At 38.2% G+C, this 9,533-nt stretch overlaps 1 non-coding gene across 1 annotated transcript; it reads left to right on the top strand.

The window, feature by feature from the left end:
• Window positions 1–8,343: 8,343 nt before the first annotated feature.
• LOC116094531 lies at window positions 8,344–8,420 on the top strand. The gene has a single exon (XR_004120173.1). It is a non-coding gene; the product is annotated as a small nucleolar RNA SNORD81 (small nucleolar RNA).
• The last annotated feature ends 1,113 nt before the right edge of the window (window positions 8,421–9,533 follow it).

The following is a 9,533-nucleotide window of genomic DNA, read 5'->3' on the forward strand; positions in this document are numbered from 1 at the left end:
TGTGTGTGTGTGTGTGTGTGTGTGTGTGTGTGTGTGTGTGTGTGTGTGAGTTTCATCAGGGTTGCCTACAGGAGCCTGAGTAACAGATTATTTACAGGAACACAGACCCATTATCATTGACTACAACAATAAAAAAAATGTTTCTTCCTCCCACAGCAATCATTAATTGGATGTGGGTCCCCAGAGAAGAATGAAGCCTGTGAACCATTCTTCCACTAGCCTCTTTTTACTGTCTCTGTATCTTTAGGAAGATGTGGAGCCTGTGAGCATTGCACAACACTCCATCACTTCTTCCAGCTCTTACATCCTTCCTGCCCTTTCTCCCACAATGCTCCCAGGGCCTTCAAGGGGATCCTAGAGGTTTCCTGAGCATAAATCCCTTAGGCTCATCACCTATTTTTATCATGTTGATCACATATGAGTCTTTATAGTTATTACTTCTCTGATGAGTACTGACAGGAGCATTCATTTATAGGCATAAACATAATTGTATAAAAGGCCATCTGAAGGAAACATCATTGTCTAGTTACCAAACCCATAGCATAGGTTCCTCAGGAGTGTCTATGACTTCTGCAGCCATGGGCTTTTGACCAGGTCTATAGTGCCAGATATGAATTTCCTCCTTGAAAGCAGGACTCACCCCAATCAGAAAGTGGTTATTCTACCAGTAAATATTAACATCTAGAGAGAAATGACACTCTCCTAGTTAAGCAGTCATGGTGGCTGCTGTTAGGGGGCAGGGAGAAGGGGTATCTCTCTCCCTGGGTATAGACAGACCAAATTCTGAGCTTCCATAGCTGGAGGTCCTGGCTGAACCCAGGGTAAATTAGCTGATCTTTTGTCTTTAGGCATGGAGTAGCATGGTGTACTGGCTGGTTTTGTGTCAACTTGACACAGGCTGGAGTTATCACAGAGAAGGGAGTTTCAGTTGGGGAAGTGCCTCCATGAGATCCAGCTGTGGGGCATTTTCTCAATTGCCCCTTGTGGGTGGTGCCATCCCTGGGCTGGAAGTCTTGGGTTCTATAAGAGAGCAGGCTGAGCAAGCCAGGAGAAGCAAGCCAGTAAAGAACATCCCTCCGTGGCCTCTACATCAGTTCCTGCTTCCTGACCTGCTTGAGTTCCAGTCCTGACTTCCTTTGGTGATAAACAGCCATGTGGAAGTAAGCCAAATAAATCCTTTCCTCCCCAACTTGCTTCTCGGTCATGATGTTGTGCAGGAATAGAAACCCTGACTAATACACATGGGGAAGTGGAATTCAGGGGAACAAGTAAAGTGCCATGCTGTTACTCACACATGCTTCTTCACCAGAATTCCTTGCAGTGAGCGGAGATGAAGCTATGCTACTGTTAAAAAAAAAAAAAAAAGAATTTTTCACAGTTCTTAGGCCTTAAAAGCCAGACATTCATTTATTTATTTATGATCATTCTCCTCCTCCTCCTCCTCTTCCTCCTCCTCCTCCCCTTCCTTCTCCTCCTTCTCCTCCTCCTCCTCCTCCTTCTTGAGGCCAAGTGTCATGAGCCAAGGCTGGCCTTCAAATCACTATGTAGGGTAGGCTGACCTTGAACTATTTTTCTTGTTCTCTCTCCCTCCTAAATCCTAAGATTACAGGTGTGCACTGCCATGCAAAGGCTCAAAGCCCTGACATTTAAAATAAGAGGAACTGAAATGAACCAAAGTGGTAATATAATCCCAACCCAGTTTAGTTCCTGGTTAGATAGAATTGAAGATTCTCACAGAAGCCCTATATAATAACTTTCTCAACTTGGGAAAGGGCAAGCATTTTCTGGAGATAGTCATTACCTATTTTGACTTTTCTTTTCTCTCATATATAAAGCTTCTAGCATGTAACAAAAATTTACCAGGCATGCAAAGAAGTGGGAAGATTCAACATACATCAAAAGAACACAGTAAAAGAAGACAAACTCACAAATGAGCTAGATCTTGGCATTATCAAGCATGGACATTGCCCTAACCTAATATTGTCTAGAATACAAATGAATAGATATTCAAGTCAAATGAACAATGGTGGAGCAAATCAAGTAAGTGAGATCTCAAATAATAAACAAATAAAGTTGTTTACTTAAATACATATTCCCAAAACAATATATTTGTTTAGCTTAATAGTAGATTAGGAAAAACAGAAAAGGGATTTAATGAAATCAAAGATAAGTTAATATTATAATCAGAGTGAAGAAAGATAAAGAACAAAGCCTACAAATGCCAGAGCCTCATGTACTAGTGAGATTAAAACAAATGCTCGAAAAATGCAGTTGCAGTTACAAAAAGAGACAGAAGAGGAATAATGAATGAGATTCAGAGACAGAAGTAAGGAGATATACGAAATAACCAAAAAAGTGAGGATTTCCTAAAATTTATGATCCTCATCAACACTCAACAATCCTCCTAATGGTGGAAATGTAAAAAAGCTGATTAAAACATCTAATAGTGTAAATGTAAATAATACTGTATTTGATCAATCAGCAAATCAAAACTGAAAAAGAAACTATTAAAACAGATACTCTACCTGTGCTCTCCAACTACAACTACAGTCACCTCAAGACTGCTTGCCAAGAATCATGACTCTTTTCAAGCCCCTCTTCTTTCCCTTGGGACTTCCCAGACCTTAAAACTCTCACTCCCAGGAACTCTCTCTCTAGGTCACATGGCATGGAAACACAGGTAACCTATCTGCATTTTGTACCACAAACACTCTCAATTCCACTTGCCCTACAGCTATGTGTGCCAGATCCATCCTCCAGGTCCAGCCAGGTTCAAACATCCTGTGGTCTGGCCCAGCCTGCCCAGGAGAACTAACAGTACTCTGCTTGTACTCTCCCCAGTCACTATATATACCCTTAGTCCCCAAACTAAGACACCAGCAAAGGCTACTGAGCTCTACTTTTGCCGTTTCTAACCTTCAGATTTGGGCTAAGTGGCATATCCAGATCATTCAGCTGTGTCCATATCAAGTATACAACAAACACAATAAGTCTAAATTCTTGGTCTCATTACAATATATATATTGTGTCATGTCACAATATATATTGTGTATACATATGTGTGTGTAGATGTAGACGTGTGTATATATGTATATATATGTAGATGTATGTATATTTATGTGTATGTGTGAAAGATCAAGATCATATGCCCCCTCCTGAAATCCACCAATCCTATAAAAATGTTCTTCTATGATAAATATTTACATGAACCCCAGGACACAGAACTCAAATGAACAATCATAAGCATCATCAAAGAATTCAAGGAGTTTAAAGAAGGTATAAATAGCTTTAAAAACTTAAAAATAATTAACTCAAAGAGAATAAATGCCTGAATGATAGCAAAGGAGATGCAAACATAAAGCTGAATGAAATAATAAAGACAACAAAGGATTTGAGAACAAAAATTAATGAAGAGGTATAAATATTGAAGAAAACTCAAGCTGAAATAAAGGTGGATTGGAAAAACTCAATAGCAAAATTAGAAAACTCAGGGGGAAGCCATACAAGTAGAATGAATCAAGTAGAAGAGAGAATGTCAGGACTTGAAGACAAACTAGAGAAATTTTTACCACATAGGTAAAGAACATGAAATGAAAATTAAAATCACAGGAAAGTAACATTCAGAAAATGTAGGATACAGTGAAAAGACAAAATCTTCTAGATGAAGGAAATGAATCCCAGGTTAATGGATTAGAACAGATCTTCAACAGGATCATGGAAGACAACTTCCTCAAACTAAGAAAAGATCAAGTAACAAGAAGCACAGAACACCAAAAATAGAGAGATTAGAAAAGAAATTTCCTTCAGCATATCATAGTTAAAACATTAAATACACAGAACAAAGAATATTGAAAGTTGCAAGAAAAAAACCCACATAATCATCTACAAAAAAAAATGATCATAAGAACTACTAATTTCTCAATGAAAACTTTGAAAGCCAAGAAAGCCTGGAACAATGTACTCCAAGTTCTAAAAGAACATGAATTCCAATGAGAGTATTATACCCAACAAAACTATCATCCATAAATGAAGGAAAAGGAAAGACTTCATAATACAAACAGGCTAAAGAATTAACGTTCATCAAACCGATTCAAAAGAGAATACTGGAAGTAATGCTTCAAACTAAAGGAAAAAAACTATAAAAGAAACAAGTAAATATGTAATTATTGAAGCACAAAGTACAACTAAGAATACAAGATTAAAACAATAAAAATGATTGCAATCCATATACACCTTCAGTTAATAACTTTAAATATTAATGGCATCAATTCTCCAATCAAAGGGCACAGGATGCCTGAATGGATTAAGAAACAAAATCTATCTTTCTGTCTACAAAAATTTATCTTAGCTTTAAAGAGAGGCACCACTGTAAAGTGAAAGCATTGGGGAAAAAATATTCTAAGCAAAAGAGATTGAAAAGCAAGCACAGTATCCTACTATCTGAAAAAATAGGCTTCATACTACAACTAAGCAAGAGCTAAAGAGAAACACTTCATTCTAATCAAGGGAACACTTAACCAAGAAGATGTTACAATTACCCAACGCTGATGCACCCAATTTCCTAAAAAGCATGCTACTGGAACTAAAACCCCAAATCCAGTAGACAGAAGAAAGATTAACACCAATAAATGATTTTAATACCTATGGAGATTATCCAGACAAAAATGAAATAGAAAAACATCAGAATTAGATACAATGGTCCTAACAGCGACAGAATATTCCACCCAAAAATCAAAGACTATAAATTTGAAACAACAGCCCATGGAAGTGTCTTTAAAATAGATCACATCCTGAGACACAAAACACATCTTAACAAAATCAGAAAACTTTAAAGAAGTATGAGTTTACTTCCTGTTTGACCATAATGAGTTAAAATTTAAAATTGATAGCAAGCAAATCTCTAGTGAATACACAGTTTATGGAGATTACAATCATTACTGAATGTTGAATGGATCAAAGAAGAAACCAAGAAAGAAACAAAAAAATTCTTGGAACTAAATGAAAATTAAAACACAACACAACAAAACTTCTTGGACTCATTAAGTGAAGTCTTAAGAAGAAAATTTATAGCTCTAATGCCTACACTAAGAAAGGAAAAAGAGCACAAACAAACGACATAATAGTGTAACCCAAGAAATTTGAAGAACAAGAGAAATTCAAACCCAAATCCTGTAGCCAGAATGAAATAATAAAAATTAGAGCAGGACTTAGTAAGAAAAAAACAAAGAAAACAATACAAAGAATCAATAGATCTTCTTTGAGAAGTTAAAAATGACAGACCCCTGGCCCAACACACTAAAAGAAAGAATGAGATAACTCTAATTAACAGAATTCGTCAAAGACCTTAATGTACAATCGGAGACACTGAAATTGTTAGAAAAAGCCTAGGTAGTAACCTGCAAGACATAGGTGTAGGAGAGGATCTTCTGAAGTAGACTCTATCTGCCTAGGTGTTAAAGCCAACAACTGCTTATAGTTACAGGAAACGAATAAAGAGGATCCACACAGAGCGGGAAAGAACATTTGCCGGCTATAGACTGACTGAGGGTTATTATCCAGAACATATAAAGGAGAGAGGCCGGAGGGAACCCAGCAACCCATTTAAAAATGAGCTATGCAGCTAAACATAGAGTTCTCAATAGAAGAAATAAAAATAGCTAAGATATCTCAATAGGAGTTCATCATCTTCAACAATTGGGAAAATGCAAATTACAACTCAGAGGTTTCATTTCACCCTAGTCAGAAGGCTAAGATCAACAAAAACAACTGACAACAAATGAGGGGTGTAAATGTGGTGAAAGGGGACCCCTCTTTCATTGCTGGTAGAAGTGCAAGCTGATTCAACCACTCTGGAAATCTAAGGAAAATTCATAAAAAATAAAATAAAACAATAAAATAAATTTACTATATACCCCAGCTAAACTCATATTCCTAGAGGATTCAACATCCTACTCCAAAGATACTTGCTCAGCAATGTTTATTGTGATTATGTACACAATAGCTAGGATTTGAGGGTTCTTATTCCTGCATAAAACATCATGACCAGAACAAACTTGGGGAGGAAAGGGTTTATTGCATCTTGCACTGCAAGATAACAGTCTATCATAGAAGGAAGCCAGAGCAAGAACTCAAACAGGACAGAAACCTGGAGGCAGAAACTGATGAAGAGATCATGGAGGGGTGCTGTTGACTAGCTTGCTTCCCATGGATTATTCAGCCTTTCTTTTATCATTCAGGATGATCAGTCCAGGGTTGGCACCACCTACAAGAGGCTGAGCCCTCCCACATCAATCATTAACCAAGAAAATGCTCTCCAAGCTTGCCCATGGGTCAATCTGGTGAGAGCATTTTCTGAGTTAAGATTGCCTCTTCCCAAATTACAGTGTCAAGTTGACTAGAGCTAGCCAGCATAGCCAGAAAATGGAAAGAATACAAATGTTCTTCAACTGATTAATGGATAATGAAAATACAGTTTATATACATAGTGGAATACTATTCCACTGTAAGTAAAAAGAAATGATGAGACATTCAAGTATATGAATAGAACTAAAAAATATTATATTGAACAAAGTAGCCTGGACCTAGAAAATTATGCTGAATCTTATCTTCCTCATTTGTGGTTTTTAGCTCCAAATCTTCAGATGTGAGGATATAACCTAGAATAATTGCAGAAACTAGAAACATAAAAGGGGAATCTCCTTGGAGGATTACTAGAGAGAGAAATGGCAGGATAGAGTAATATAAAAGAAATGAGAAAAACCGAGAGCATTAATTGGGAGTAGGGAAGAAGGTCAATACTAAAAGAGGGGGAAGGAGGAAAAATACCATTGAGAATTCTTGTAAAAGTTATATTATTTTATACTCACCTGAAGTTACACATAATGCATGTAAGAATATGTATACACATATGAACATAATTTAAAATGAAATTATGCCTCCTGAGATCTCATTGTTTCCCCTCAAGAGCTATAGACTATCTAACAAAAGCTCCACTACCAAGCATGGGAAACCTGCCCTTGAATTGTTGGTCAAGGAGCTTAAGAGGCTCCCAGAACATTACAAGCTATTGCAGCTGCCCTTGGTTGCCTCCCAGAAATTGACATTATGTCCATATTACTGAAGATACCACACACTTCGGATACAGGATTAAGAGGAATCAAGCAGGATCTGCCTCCAACTTGAGGACTAGCTTTCATTATACCAGAAGGTGCTATGCAAGCTGCCAAGGAAGGAAAGAACTTAATAGTCCTACCCACCCATGATGTCTATGAATCACAACATTGATCAACATGACAAAATAACTCTAAATGAGCAACAGTGGCACTGATACCTTAGTAACAGCCAACAGTGGTCTAATTGGATGTAAGACCTTCTGAATAGGAGGGAAATCATGCTTGGTACTGAAAACATAGCAACTCTAAGTATCTAGTGGGTTCATGGAGAAAAGATAGCATCTTCAACAAATAGGGCTGGTCAAACTGTACATGCACATGTAGAAAACTAAAATGGATACATATCTATCATTGTGCACAAAATTCAAGTTCAAATGGATCAAGGACCTCAACATAAGACCAGATACCTTGAAACTGAAGGAACAGGAAGGGGAAAATTGCTTTGAATTCATTGGCACGGGAAAAGACTTTTGGAACAGGGCACCAATAGCAAAGACACCATGATCAACAATAAATGAGACCTCATGAAATTGAGAAGCTTCTATAGAGAATGCAACATCATTTAAAAGAAATGGCAGCCTACAGGATGGGGAAATTTTTATCAAGAGAACAAATAACACACTTTTAGTGATTGATAGGTTAGGTCCCAGTTCATTGTAGGTGATACAGTCCCTGGGCTGGTGATAGAGTAAGCAAGCCAGTACATACCACCCTCCAGAACCTCTCCATCAGCTCCTGCCTCTAAGTTCAAGCTCTGCTTGAGTTCCTGTCCTGATTTCCTTCAATGATGGACTATGACGTGGAAGTGTAAGCCAAATAAACCCTTTCTTCCCCAACTTGCTTTTGGGCATGGTGTTTCATCATAGCAATAGTAACCCTAATGAGGATAGATGTTGGTACCAATATAATGGGGCGTATTGCTGTGACAGATCTGACCTTGTTGTTTTGGGGAGGATTGTGGAAGGACTCTGGAACTTTAGGCTAGTAAAGTCATTGAGTGTTGAGAACTCAGTGAGCTGTTCTGTAGGAGCTGGGAAGATAAGATGTTGAGCGCAGTGTAAACAATGTAGGCCTGACTTGTGAAGTATCAGAGGGAAGCAGAGACTCTCCCAGCCCATTTGTGTTGCTCAGGCACCTGGAGCTGAAGAATTAGCTGTGATTAACAAGAGACCAGAATACATGATGATCTCACCCAGACTTGAACTCTCTCATTGATTACATGATGACAGTAAAAGATCTGATATTCTGGGTTTAGCAGTTACCATTTAAGTTAAAATTGTGGAAATGTGCCTGACGGCTACCTCTGTTGCAGGTGCCTGGATGGAGGTTTTAATGAAAGATGTGTCAGATTATACATTATACTGGCAAGAATTTTACCATTAAAGTGCATTATATAACAAAACAAAGCAAGAGACCAGAGCCACTAAGGTAAAACCTTCACTTTGCTGGGACAATGGATGATGATCAGGTGGGCTAAAGAAAGAATCAGTTGGGGCTGGAGAGATAACTCAGTGGTTAAGAGCACCGACTGCTCTCCCAGAGGTCCTGAGTTCAATTCCCAGCAACCACATGTTGCCTCACAACCATCTGTAATGGGGATCTGATGCCTTCTTCTGATGTGTCTGAAGACAGCAACAGTGTACTCACATGCATGAAATAAATAAATAGAAGAAGAAGAAGAAGAAGAAGAAGAAGAAGAAGAAGAAGAAGAAGAAGAAGAAGAAGAAGAAGAAGAAGAAGAAGAAAAGAAAGAAAAAGAAAAAGAAAAAAAGTGAGTGAAGGTGCTTTCCATCTTGTCTGACAACCTGAATTTGATTCCTGGAACCCATATGGTGGAAGGAGAGGGAGCCAGAATAGAAAGAAAGAAAGAAAGAAAGAAAGAAAGAAAGAAAGAAAGAAAGAAAGAAAGAAAGGAAGAAAGGAAGAAGAAAGAAAGAAAGAGAGAGAGAAAGAGAGAGAGAGAAAGAAAGAAAGAGAGAGAGATAAAGGAAGGAAAGAAGGAAGGAAGCAAGCAAGCAAGAAAGAAAGAAAGAAAGAAAGAAAGAAAGAAAGAAAGAAAGAAAGAAGAAAATCAGCTATGACTGAGAAATGAGCAGCATCACTAACATGAAGTCTTCAAAGAAGTGTTTGCTGAGAGTCATCACACAGACGCTATGTTCTAGAGGTGGTCTCAGTTGTACCTTGCTTTGGAAGCCAAACTTGGCCATGTGTGAGAGGCTCCCAAGTTGTACTGGGTTTGAAGGCACAACAGGTTTTGAAAGTGCGGCCCAGCTGCAGCAAGAAAAGGTCCAGAGGTTTTGGAAATGCCAGTACCATGAGAGGACCACCAAGAACTGCATCAGCAGTGGAGGGAGCCAACTG

This window comes from Mastomys coucha, unplaced genomic scaffold (assembly GCF_008632895.1).
Source record: "Mastomys coucha isolate ucsf_1 unplaced genomic scaffold, UCSF_Mcou_1 pScaffold16, whole genome shotgun sequence".
In the NCBI taxonomy this organism is placed as follows: Eukaryota; Metazoa; Chordata; class Mammalia; order Rodentia; family Muridae; genus Mastomys; species Mastomys coucha.